Source organism: Lipotes vexillifer, unplaced genomic scaffold (assembly GCF_000442215.2).
Source record: "Lipotes vexillifer unplaced genomic scaffold, Lipotes_vexillifer_v1.1 scaffold10, whole genome shotgun sequence".
Taxonomy (NCBI): Eukaryota; Metazoa; Chordata; class Mammalia; order Artiodactyla; family Lipotidae; genus Lipotes; species Lipotes vexillifer.
The window spans coordinates 1,029,440-1,037,619 of NW_006792541.1; positions in this window are offsets into that span (position 1 = coordinate 1,029,440).

The window sequence follows — 8,180 nt, forward strand, 5'->3', positions numbered from 1 at the left end:
CTGCGCGTCCGGAGCCTGTGCTCCGCAACGGGAGAGGCCACAACAGTGAGAGGCCCGCGTACAGCAAAAAAAAAAAAAAAAAAAAAGACACAGAAGATACAGCTGCTTTAGAACTTACAGAGATGTATCCTCCAGGTCCATAAGTCCCACCGCCTCCACCACCATCCTTGTCAATCTCCTGAAAGATCAGTTTCACGGTATAATACAATTTGGTGGGGACGGTAGTGCCATAGCATGACAGCTCCTTCACTGTGGCACAAAGAGTAGCAGGTCCTCGTTTTGCAGTTTGCAATTTTGTGAAACATCAGCTACCTCTAGTGGGGCTAACTGCCTCCCTCATGTCTAAGTACTTGAAAGTCTTTGGCCTTGACTTCAAGATTTGGGTTTCCAGATAAAATACACAACTCCCAGTTAAATTTCAATTGTAGATAGACAATGAATACATTTTTTTAGCATAAGTACGTCCCATGCAGTACCCGGGACATACTTACACTAAAAAAAGTGCTCATTATTTGTCTGAAATTCAAATGTAACTGGGCAGCCTCTTATTTTTCCTTGCTAAATCTGGCAGCCCTACTCAAGATCAGACTCTTGTCATTGTCCTATCCTCTGGGTCTGTCCTTGTGGGACTCGGATAATTCATTCTGCCAAGAAGCCTGAGACAGAATGAGGGAAAGGAAGAATCTTAATCACACTTGGCCTTTTGTTCTATCTAGCTCCGAGTGTCACAGATATGCATTAAATTCATAAATAAATGAAAACCTCTCATTTAGACAGCTGAAGTTTAGTTCATTTCTATCCTGAAACTTTAGCAAATTGGATTCCATTGAAAGGAAGGGTGGTGTAAAGAGGAAAGAATGATCTAGGGACTGAGTCACTCATCCCAGGCCCAGTGACCATGGTGTGGAGTGACCACAGCGTAGCACTCTCTGTTTAGTCTCTATTTGAAAACTTAAAGGATTCAATTAAATGACCTCTAAGACCTCTTCCAGGGCTAATAATTCTGTGGTTCTGGCTTCAAAAGGCCTGAAACTTCTGAGGTATGTTACTGAAAAATCACAATATTAGATTTTAAAGTTTTAAGGGCTTCCCTAGTGGTGCAGTGGTTGAGAGTCCGCCTGCCGATGCAGGGGACGCGGGTTCGTGGCCCGGTCCGGGAGGATCCCACATGCCGTGGAGCGGCTGGGCCCGTGAGCCATGGCCGCTGAGCCTGCGCGTCTGGAGCCTGTGCTCCGCAACGGGAGAGGCCACAACAGTGAGAGGCCTGCGTGCTGCAAAATAAATAAATAAATAAAAAGTTTTTAAACTTAAGGAATTTTTTATTAATGCTTAATTTTTAAAATAAGTTGCTTACTGATTTTCTGAGAAGCATACGTATCTTGACACTTCCTCAGAGCTCTTCCTATTACATTAAATATTTTGTGCAAACTTTTTACATAATTAGTATTCAGGTACAAGATTTGCCCATCAGGATACTCTAATAGAATTTTCCACGTCTATCATTCTTTTTTTTTTTGCGGTACGCGGGCCTCTGAATCAACAGGTTACCAAGTCCACTTAGTTCTACCTCCTAAATGTCTCTTGAATCTCTGTCCATTCCAAGAACACTGCCTTAGTTCAAGCCCTCTCACCTGAACTAGGTAGGTAGTAGTCTTCAGAATCTTTCCCACCCACCTGCACAGAGACAGAGTGATATTTCTAAAATGTGGCTCAGATCATCCTAACCCCTTCTCACCATAGCCATCCACTGCTTAGAGAAGAAGGGCTAAACTCTTTTACATGAGAAATGTGACCTTTCTTTTTTTTTGTTTTTTTCTTTTTGCGGTACGCAGGCCTCTCGCTGCTGTGGCCTCTCCCGTTGCGGAGCACAGGCTCCGGACGCACAGGCCCAGCGGCCATGTCTCGCGGGCCCAGCCGCTCCGCGGCACGTGGGATCCTCCCGGACCAGGGCACGAACCCGTGTCCCCTGCATCGGCAGGCGGACTCTCAACCACTGCGCCACCAGGGACGCCCAGAAATGTGACCTTTCGATGCATGACCACAGCTGATTACTCCCAACTTCATCTCCCTCTTCAATACCCCACAACTTGCCATTTCGCCTGTCCATTATCTCCTTCCAGGCTTGCCTATACTGATCCCTTTACAGAAATATCCCTCCTTTATCTCCAGCTGGTGAATTCCTACTCATCCTTCAAGACCTCATTTAAGGGTCACCTGTGGGCAGGCTTCTCTGCTTAGTCCCCTTCCTTACTCTACCACATGCCCACTTAGTGACCACTCATGCAACACCTCAGCACGTTGTTTATACCCTCGCTGTACTGCTAACCCTTTGCATTACAATTACATATTTTCCACCTGTTTCCTCTACTGAACTAAGAACTCTTTGAAGATGGGGCCATGGATTATTTGGCTTTGCATCCCTAGGACCTAGCAAGGGGCTTGGGACAAGGCAAGTGCTCCATAAACATTATTTGCGGGGTTGGGGGTGGATAAATGAAATAAAAAAGAGGTGGAATTTTTAGATAGGTATCGTGCTAAGTGCTTTATCTCATTTATTTCCTATAACAACTTTATAGAGGAAGATAATACTACTACTGCCATTTTTATAGATTAAGAAACAGAGAGTTTAAGTAACTTGCCTAAGTCCACATGTTAATAAATGATAGAGTCCACAGATGGCTTTTGTTCCTCCAGATTCTTTCCTTGCTCAACTATGCGAGGGTATTGATGAGCAGAGGAGAGGTCAAATGTCAGCAGGCTGTAAGGGAACACTATAAGAGCAGGGAGATTCTACAGATTGGATAATCTGTTTCTCAATTTTAGAAACTCATTACTCATTAATTAAATATTCTGTGAATCCCACTTAAATTCCAGGCTTCCTGATCTTTATTTTTACATTTTACAGTTTTTATTTTTATAAAATATTTGCTATTACAGAAAAGTACATAAAATATATGTATGGTTTAAGAGTAATTATTACATGTTTAATCTCCACACATGTCAAGAAATAGAATTGTCAGGGCCTCAGAACCCTGCCTACCTTGTCTCTCTTCCTGAGCTCTGGAGAAATCACCATCTTGACTTCTCTGATAATCATTTCCTTGCTTTTATTTGTTGCTTTGCCACATAGATAGATATAGATAGAGACATATAAATATATATTTCGAGTTTCCTATTGCTGCTATAACAAACTACCACAAACTTTGTGGCTTAAAATTATCTTACCGTTCTAGAGATCAGAAGTCTAAAATGGCTCTGCAGGGCTGTGTTCCTTCTAGAGGCTGGGATGGAATCTGTTATCTTGCCTTGTTCAGTTCTAAAGGCTGCCCCTTTCCTGCATCTTCAAAGCCAGCAGCATGGCATCTTCTGTCCTCTCTTCCCTTTGCTTTTGTTCTCTTGTCTCTATGACTCTGACTCTCCTACCTCCCTCTCAAAAGGTAGCCTTGTGTTTGCATTGGGCTCAACTGGATAATCCAGAATAATCTCCCTATCTCAAGATTCTTAATAACATTTGCGAAGTTCTTTTTACCTTATAAGGTAACATACTTACAGGTTCCAGGGATTAGGATGTGGACATCTTTGGGGGACATTTACCAGTTTATCACAACCTCTAAATTATTTCCTTTAGTAATGTCTATTCTTGAACTTCATTTATATGGAATCATATGGTATATATTCTTTTTCTCATATAATCCATTTACATTTAATGTAATTATTTATATATTAGAGTTTAAAACTACCACCTCATTTATATTTGTCCCATGTATTATGCATTGCCTTTACTTTCCTTTCTTGCCTTCTGGGGTTGTTCAAAGAAATTTTTTAATGACCCCATTCTTTTCCTTCTACTGGTATGAAAATTATATACTCTCTATTTTTTTTAGGGATTATTCTAGAACTTAATATGCATCCTAAACTTAAAGTCTGAAATTAATCAATGCCTTTACTTTCTCCCACATAATTCAAAGACCTTAAAATATTTTAATTCCGTTTGCACTTCCTGACATGTTTTGTTCTCAAATATTTTAGCTCTATCTTGTTATTATTGTTGTAAGTTTTGCCCTTAAAGACATTATAACTCGTTTTATACAGTTAATATTCACTTAGATGTATCCATATATTTATCATTTTCTTTGCTTTCTTTTGTCTCCTATCTCAGGTCTTCCTTGTGAGATCACTTTTATTTTACCTAAAGGAAAGGTCTTAAATCAGAGTGTGCTGGTGGCAAACTCTCTCAGCTTTGATCTGTCTAAAAATAACTTTATTATGACCTCATTCTTGAAAGACTTTTGAGGGTGTAGAATTCTAGGTTGCCAATTATTTAAGTTTATAAACCACAGGTTTATATAAGTACATAAGTATATAAACCATTGATGGTTTCATTCCACTGGCTTTTGGCTTCCTTTGTTACTTCCTATTACTACTGAGAATTCAGCTACTGTTTAGTTGCCACTCCTTTGAAGATCATCCTTTTCTCTGGTTAATTTTAACATCTTATTTGGCTTTGGTTTGATGAGTCTGGGTATAAATTTCTTTTTATTTTTTCTACTTATTATTCTTGTATCTATGGATTGATATCTTTGATCAGTTTAGAAAAATTCTTAGCCATTATCTCTGCAAATATTATCTTTATCCAAGCACTTCTCTCTTCTCCTTCTGAAAGTCTGATTAAATGAATGCTACACCTTTCATCTGTTTTCTTGCCTCTTAACCTCTCTTTTACATTTGCCATATTATTGTTTCTCTACACTGTACTCTGAAGAATTTCTCCTGATCTATATTTCACTTCTCTAATTTTATCTTCAGTTATATCTAAGCTGCTTAAACATGACTGTTGAGTTTTTAATTTGGGTTATTGTATTTTTTATTTTGAGACATTCTATTTGGTTCTTTTTAAATCTGCTAAATCACTTTTTATCATTTCCTTTTCTGTCCATATGTTTTCTACTTTTTCTTTGAATTGAGTAAGCATAGTTGCTTTTATAGATTGTCTAGTGATTTCAAAATCTGAAGTCTTTGAAGGTCTCTTTCTTTTAGTTCTCATTCCTGATGGCTTATGTCCTTGTACGCTTAGTTATTTTTGACTGTACACTGTTTGTTGTCCTTGAAATTTTATTTGGAGGGATTCTTTGAAGACTAGGTTGACACTAATTTTCTCCAGAAAGAACTTTCATTTGCATCTGCTAGGCACACAGGGACACTTTAAATCATTTTAAAGTAAAGTCACAACTTAAGAGAGTTTTATGGTATTATGGTTTCTTTTTCTTTTTGTTTTTGTTCATTTATTTATTTTTTTCATCATCAAATTGATGTGGATTTGGAAGCTGTGGAAGTACTAACTTGTAGTTATAACTTCTCAGAGCAGTTCCCTGCATTTACTACCTGTCCTGCTCTGCTCATCATAAGGACCTGAGGGAAGAGGATCCTTTACTTTTGTTTCACCCTTGCCCTGAGGGTTTTACCCTTATTAGTGAGGGGAGGAGCAGATGCTGGGCTTTGGCTTTGTCCTTGTCCTGAGAAGCCCACAGAACCAAAGTTCAAGTTTGCCCAAAATGGCAAATGTTCTTAGTTCAAAAACAGCTTCAGACTGCCTTGTCTCCCTTTGATTTGGGGCTTTAACTTCTTAATATCTTGCCAGAGCTTTGATGCTTTTAAGAAGTTATAAAAAATTTTTTTTTAGTCAGTGTTTTTTGTTGTTTCTAGTAGGAGGTTGGTCTGATCCCCATCTTGCCTTATTCCTGGAAATGGAAGTCCTTTGCTCATCTTCCTAGGCTTGGCTGAACTGCACACTTAGAAACTAGAAACCAACATGATCTACTGTAAGCAAGTTAACATATGAAAAAGTAAGCACGTATTTTATTCTTTTTTTTTAAACATCTTTATTGCAGTATAATTGCTTTACATTGTTGTGTTAGTTGCTGCTGTATAACAAAGTGAATCAGCTATACATATACATATATCCCCATATCCCCTCCCTCTTGCATCTCCCTTCCACCCTCCCTACCCCACCCCTCTAGGTGGACAAAAGCACCGAGCTGATCTCCCTGTGCTATGCGGCTGCTTCCCACTAGCTATCTATTATACATTTGGTAGTGTATGTATGTCAGTGCCACTCTCTCCCTCCATCTCAGCTTACCCTTCCCCCTCCCCGTGTACTCAAGTCCATTCTCTACGTCTGTGTCTCTATTTCTGTCCTGCCACTAGGTTCTGCAGAACCATTTTCTTTTTTTTTTTTAGATTCCATATATATATGTTAGCCTACGGTATTTGTTTTTCTCTTTCTTACTTCACTCTGTATGACAGTCTCTAGGTCCATCCACACCTCTACAAATGACCCAATATCATTCCTTTTTATGGCTGAGTAATATTCCCTTGTAAATATGTGCCACATCTTCTTTATCCATTCATCTGTCGATGGACACTTAGGTTGCTTCCATGTCCTGTCTATTGTAAATGGTGCTGCAATGAACATTGTGGTACATGACTCTTTTTGAATTATGGTTTTCTCAGGGTATATGCCCAGTAGAGGGATTGCTTGGTCATATGGTAGTCCTACTTTTAGTTGTTTAAGGAACCACCACACTGTTCTCCATAGTGGCTGTATCAATTTCCATTCCCACCGACAGTGCAAGAGGGTTCCCTTTTCTCCACACCCTCTCCAGCATTTATTGTTTGTAAAGTTTTTGATGATGGCCATTCTGACTGGTAGGAGGTGATACCTCATTGTAGTTTTGATTTGCATTTCTCTAATGATTAGTGATGTTGAGCATTCTTTCACGTGTTTGTTGGCAATCTGTTTATCTTCTTTAGAGAAATGTCTATTTAGGTCTTCTGCCCATTTTTGGATTGGGTTGTTTGTTTTTTTGATATTGAGCTGCATGAGCTGCTTGTATATTTTGGAGATTAATCCTTTGTCAGTTGCAAATATTTTCTCCCATCCTGAGGGCTGTCTTTGTGTCTTGCTTATGGTTTCCTTTGCTGTACAAAAGCTTTTAAGTTTAATTAGGTCCCATCTGTTTATTTTTGTTTTTATATCCATTTCTCTAGGAGGTGGGTCAAAAAGGATCTTGCTGTGATTTATGTCAGAGTGTTCTGCCTATGTATTCCTCTAATTTTTTTATAGTGTCTGGCTTTACATTTAGGTCTTTAATCCATTTTGAGTTTATTTTTGTGTATGGTGTTAGGGAGTGTTCTAATTTCATTCTTTTACATGTAGCTGTCCAGTTTTCCCAGCACCAATTATTGCAGGGACTGTCTTTTCTCCACTGTATATTCTTGCCTCATTTATCAAAGATAAGGTGACCAAAGGTGCATGGGTTTATCTCTGGGCTTTCCAAGCTGTTCCACTGATCTATATTTCTGTTTTTGTGCCAGTACCATACTGTCTTGATTACTGTAGCTTTGTAGTATAGTCTGAAGTCAGGGAGCCTGATTCCTCCAGCTCCATTTTTCTTTCTCAAGATTGCTTTGGCTATTCGGGGTCTTTTGTGTCTCCATGCAAATTGTACAATTTTTTGTTCTAGTTCTGTGAAAAATGCCATTGGTAGTTTGATAGGGATTGCATTGAATGTGTAGATTGCTTTGGGTAGTAGAGTCATTTTCACAATGTTTATTCTTCCAGTCCAAGAACATGGTATATCTCTCCATCTGTTTGCATCATCTTTAACTTCTTTCATCAGTGTCTTATCATTTTCTGCATAAAGGTCTTTTGTCTCCTTAGGTAGGTTTATTCCTAGGTATTTTACTCTTTTTGTTGCAGTGGTACATGGGAGTGTTTCCTTAATTTCTCTTTCAGATTTTTCATCATTAGTGTATGGGAATCCAAGAGATTTCTGTGCATTAATTTTGTATCCTGCCACTCTACCAAATTCATTGATTAGCTCTAGTAGTTTTCTGGTAGCATCTTTAGGATTCTCTATGTATAGTATCATGTCACCTGCAAACAGTGACAGTTTTACTTCTTGCTTTCTGATTTGGATTCCTTTTATTTCCTTTTCTTCTCTGATTGCTGTGGCTAAAACTTCCAAAACTATGTTGAATAATAGTGATGAGAGTGGGCAACCTTGTCTTGTTCCTGATCTTAGAGGAGATGGTTTCAGTTTTTCACCGTTGAGAACGATGTTGGCTGTGTATTCATCATATATGGTCTTTATTATGTTGAGGTACATTCCCTCTGTGCC